We start from the raw sequence: 5,936 nt of genomic DNA on the forward strand, positions 1-5,936 counted from the left end.
GGTCCCGGCAGCGCCCCTGACGTCAGGCAGCAGCGGCGATGGGCAGAGCGAGATGAGGAGCCGAGGGCAGGTGCAGCAGGTGAGCAGGGGCAGGGAACGGCGCTGGAGCACAGTTTTCCCAAACGGTGATCTCACGTTATAGTAAAACAAACGCAAATCACGGAGTCACAGAATGGTTTAGGTAGCAAGCGGCCTCTGAAGATCACCTAGTCCAGTCCCCACTGCAGGGTCAGTTACAGAGGTTACACCAAATATATCAAAAATATACCAAATCCCTTCTAAAAATACCATTTGCTGTCACAGACCACTGTATACACAAAGATATATTTAAAAAAAAAACAGAGTAAAAATATTTTAGGCACTCTAGATGATACACAATACTCTCTGCTATGTAAACACATTCTGTTGTTAATCCCACGAGCAAGAACTCATTCAAAACAGGACTTGATACGATTATTAACAGAATAATGAATACAGTTTTCTTGCAACAATCCATACTTTGAGAAAAGTACTATTCCACTCTTTGCAAATATAGGAGATGCCATTTGATATCACTACAGAAGTTTTATACTGATATAGCACTGAATGGCAAGACCATTTTAATAAAACATAAGTATTATTATCTGCTAATGAGTGCTAATTAACTATTTTTATTTTAATTATAAATTCTACAGGAACTACTTAAAAAGAAGAAACCCAAAGAACAAAACAACAGATTATTTACTAACCTGTTTGTCTGTATCCCATTCTAGCTTCTGCTTTTCAATCTAGCTTTGATCTAGAAAACTAAAAGATAAATGACAAGTGGAGGTTGTCGGTTTTTTCCTTCTGCAAAAAAAAGTTAAAATACATGTTTCTTAGGTGAGTTTTAAAAAGTATCACCGGTAACTGCTGTTTTTTTCCCCAGATGATCCTCCGACTGTGATGTATCACCCTCCACATCCAACTCCTCAGTGGTGTCCAAACACTGGGTATATGATGTGTGAGTCAACAGAGCACTCACATTTTTGCAACCATGACTATTCATGTACTTTTTAAGGGTCACTGAAGATCTCTTTCAATTCTTAAATTTGCACTTGTAGCGATCTACCCATCAAAAATGAGGAAACCTTGGGAGAAGAGTCCTTCACATCACTAATGAGCCTGACCTCATATAACTAAATGCATAAATAGCTAAATGCGTAAATAAATGTGCATATGAATATACAGACACAAATATGCATACACCTATTTATGTAAACATATGTTTAAAATACCTGAATGCATATTATAAATACAGCACACATATACATGCAGATGTGGACATACATATAGATAGTTGTAGCACCAAGAAATACCAGACTGATAAATACAGCGACACTAAAGAGGAGTGACCCAATTAACCAAACTCCAATTAACATAGCTGGTTCATAGCTGCAGACCTTGTCCTACTGAGCGGTGCCAAGGGTAGGAATACCAACTGAAATGGAGGATCACAGAAAACACTTTTGTTTTCCTCTCACCTCTTCCTTCAACCACCTGCGAAACTACTTGGAACTGACAGAAATATCAGCTTTGCCAACATGTGTAGATGGATGTGAGCTTCCTCTCAGCTGATGAACAGCACTTAAAGCTTACATACTAAAATACACTGAACTCTTTTAATAACTGTTTTCCGCCAATCAGAAGACTGAAAACAGTATTTTAGAAGGAAGCATTAAAATTGCATGAGAATGCTCTCTGCTCTCCTGTCAAAGTAGGTCCATAATCCCATTTTTGCTTACATTGCTCAGGAATTGTGCAATTCATTTCAAACAAACAAACAAACAAACAAACAATCAAACAAAACAGGAAAGGAAATTAGTTCACTTTGGCAGGATAACAAATACCACGGATAGGGAAGTTGCTTGGCACCCCTACCTTAGGTGCATTCTGCAAGTTACATGGGCACTGCAAGGGGAAGCCTGAAAGATTGTTTAACTGAGAGGATTACAGAGGATTGCTTGACTGTTCTCTGTTCAGCAATCGTAAAGTTGAGTACCCTGTGATCAGCAAACCTTTCAGCCAGCAGGCATTTGCCACTGCTGCTGCAAACAAAGACTAAACTTCAGAAAAGGGAGCCTTTGGTGGGGTCCAGGAAACAATCGCATATTTGGTTTTGTGCAGTTTGCACTAGAACTTTTTCCTTTTCCAACCGTTTCCGCTGTAGCTTTCCGGTGAATACCTCAGATAAGGCACTGAAAACAAATACACAGTCGTTAATGACAAAGGGGAACCATATCTGCCAATGCAGGGAGATAAGTGCAGGCAAGTGAAGGAGAATTTTTCCCTTGTGGAAGCTGTAGCCTTACTTGCAATGATCCGCGCAGAATTATCCAGCCTATATTTTCAGGACAGTGACTTGAAGCCAAAGCCTTTGCCAAACCTGCCCATTAGATGAATCTGCACACTGCACAAACCTGCTGCTGATTCTGGTGTAGTCAGCTTCAGGTGCAAGAAAAAATGTGTTGTTCTAGGAGAGGTAAATTTCCAGGTGTTTGGGGTTTTTTTTCCAAAGGTAGAATATAATTCCAAACAACAGTAATACACTATGTAGAGCTGTTTCTTCCCAATACTGCAAAAAAATATCCTGTGATAGGCTTGGCTTTATTGGTGCTTGCCCAGACTAGACATGGCTAGGATCTGCCAGCCAAGACCCCCTGCTCAGACAAAGCACCAGCAAACAAAAAGGGGTTTTTCTGTTGTTGTAGCCACCTGCCACATCCCCACCAAAAAAAGCCATCTATGTGTGGGAAATGAATGGAGGGACAGTGTTCAGGACTAGTAGTATTTTTCAACATTACCATTCCAGAAAAATCACATAGTGTTGCTCAAACTTGGAAGCATTTTTTTTTTAAGTTCCATAAATCACATAATGGTTTGGATTGAAAAGGACCTTAAGGACAACCAAGTTCAACCCTACCCTGCGTATTCAAGTCTGTTTCAGGGATGGCACAGACACTGACAACCAGAGCCCAATGTCTGTCCACCCCTACAGGTTTCACTCAGCCCAACTGTTGACTGCTTTCTAGACATCACCAATGGAGGCATCAAGGGAAAACAGCTCAAATCCTAAGGCTTTTCTATCAAGTTGTGGAATTACTTTCCCTGGACATAGTCAAGTTTCTCTGGAGAAGTCCTTGCATAACCTTAGCCCTTTAGACATGCTTGGAGAGGAGGCTGGGTTAGATGACCTCCAGAGGTCCCTTCTGACCTGAATTATCCCCTGACTGCATAAATCTCCTCCTTCCTGGAGAGTGACCACTAAGCCCTGTCCCTCACTTCCTCTTCTTATAGCAGCTTTCACCCCCAGAACCAACCTCTCATCCAATCTTGTGGCAACTTATTTTCTTTACAAAGTTTAATAAGCTTTGCAAAAAGCTTCTCAAAGGCTTTTTGAAAGCGCAAGAGGATTATTATGCCCACACGACCCCCTTTATTGGCATACTTACCACCCTTCCTCCAGAAGCCAGTGATGCTGGACTCCACTGGAGCCTCTCCAACAGCTTCCCAACAGACTGTGTTTACCTCTGGATCTCATTTTCTGTAGTAGGCTGTGTTATCTCACCCAGAGTGGTAGCTGCTCCCACCACTTTGGCATTACCCAGGCCCTGCTAAAGGAATTTTTGAATATATTGGTGGCCTCCTATGATGCACAGACCAGAGACACAATTCTTTTCTTTTTTCTTGCCACTGTTTCTGCTGACAGTTTTTAAAAATTTTATCTAATCCCATCCATTTATTAACATCTATTTTTATTACTTCTTTTTTCTAGTTGTAGTGTATCAGATCAAGTAATACCAGTGCTGAAGCCATGATGATTTTTTTGCCTTTTCTTTTATGCAACTTTTATGTATTCTCAGTGCCCTTGGCATGCACACTTCTAATTCCTTAAATCTGATAATTTAGCATAGGCCTGGTATTCTGTTAGGCCAGAAGACCAAACATCCTGAAGGCATCACAGTTGGAAGCTGGGAAGTCCTACTCTGTCTTGAGAAAACAAGGTCCTCTCTAAAGCACATTCTGTAAACTAGGATTAGGTCCATCTAAGGGGGAATACTTCAGGATAAGGAGATAATCATGCTATTCATTCAAACCTCGCATTAGAGCATCTAATAGATGCTCTAGATATGCTAATTTGCAAGGTCTATAAAATTGTATATGCAATTTACCATGTGTGTGCATTTCAGCATATTCCACCCTCACCAAGTGTCACATCTTAAAAATCTTTATTAAATACCTAAGTAAAAACTCTTTATTCCTTAACAGCATCTGGGCCAAGGAAAAGGCATCAGTGCAATACTGAAAAATATGAAGGGGGTGGGAAATTATCTGGAGAGAGGAGAAGGAGAAAGAAAACTGTCACTTTTAAATTTAAAACTAGATCCAGTTTGTGGCAGAACAGAACTGTGCGAGCAGCTAGCAAGCCATGGAAAGCTGCTAACCCTGTGAGGATGTGATGAGGAAAACAAGAGCCAGGTCTGCTGCTCCAAGCTTTCCCACCCAAGAATGGCCCAGCAAGCTTGCTGCCTTTGGCAGTGAAAGAAACAAGGTTCTGTGCCATAAGAAGGGGACCCACCTGGTGCCTAAATGCCCCAACCTGCTTCTGAGGTGAAGGGCTGAAATCAAAAACATCCTGCAGAAGAGGAAATCCCACTCACACTGGTGAAAATCCCCAACTGTAGATGCAGAGTTGCACCCTGCAATTCTCATGTTGTAGTTTAGCAAGAGTTACAAATTGCATTAGAATGAAGGTCGAAGGATAAAAAAACCCTAGTTTATATGTTGTTTCTGCTGTTTTAGAAAAGGAAGCCACTGGCACAAGTGGACGCAGACCACTATGTCACACAGAGGGGCATCAACCCCACCCCAGCCTGCCCTGGATCCCCTCCCCAAGGCTTGTTGACTTGGACTTGTGCTGAGGCTGAGCTGCAGGGAGAGGTGGGCATGGAGCAAGCACCTCAAAGAATGGGGAAGTGGCACATGATCCTCAGCAAAGAACAGGGTAAGATCCCCCTGGGACAGCCTGGCCACACACACTGATCGAACCCCTTCAGCAAATCTCTGCTGGGTGCCCTCTCCTACAGGGCACTCAGAAAAGCACCACCCTGGCCAGAGATGCTGCTGATATTTGGGGCCAGGGAAGAGATGGAATACACTCAGCATGTTTTGAAAGTTCGGAGCTATTTTAATCCACCTTATGATCCCCCAGATAATCTCTTAAAGCTGAGTGACCTAGCATGTGAATTTTACAGAGAGAAGTGCTTCAAACTACTTAACGTGCTCCTGCACAAGCTCAGCCCCTTGCCTGGCCACATACTTTTTCAGTAATGTAGAAGTTTCTAGTTTTTATAACTAAAATCCTGTTTCTACTTTTTCTTACTAAAAACATATAACAGGAGTGCAAAAAAATGTTCATTAGCTAATGTAAATTAAAATTATCCAATAATGTCAGCAAAACAAATAAGTTAATATCCATTTTAAGAAGAGAAAATTAAAGAACAAAGATAATACCTATATATAAAAATATCTGTATAGTCTCTATTCATAAGTTATGATAAGTTATTCACTTATCAAAGTTGTAAGATCTCAATGAATTATAAATGGATCTTCATCAGGAATAAGTTTCCTATTTAAAGTTGCCTTCTAACCCTTTTTATGCACCTACACTTTTCCAGAAGCAAAAGACATAGCACACTGTTAATTAACTTTCATTATACAGGTGTTAAATATCTGCTGTTGGATGACCATTTCACATTTTAAAAAAATATTCAAGAAAATCCTTAAATTTACTAAAATTCACAGATCCAACTCAGAGCTAATCTTTCAATTGGCTGTTTCCTTTTTAATTTACTTTCCTGATTTCTATTTTCTTGTTTTCCTTTCTGTTACAATTTCACTACAATTTGTTTTTTCAG

Source organism: Oenanthe melanoleuca, chromosome Z (assembly GCF_029582105.1).
Source record: "Oenanthe melanoleuca isolate GR-GAL-2019-014 chromosome Z, OMel1.0, whole genome shotgun sequence".
NCBI lineage: Eukaryota > Metazoa > Chordata > Aves > Passeriformes > Muscicapidae > Oenanthe > Oenanthe melanoleuca.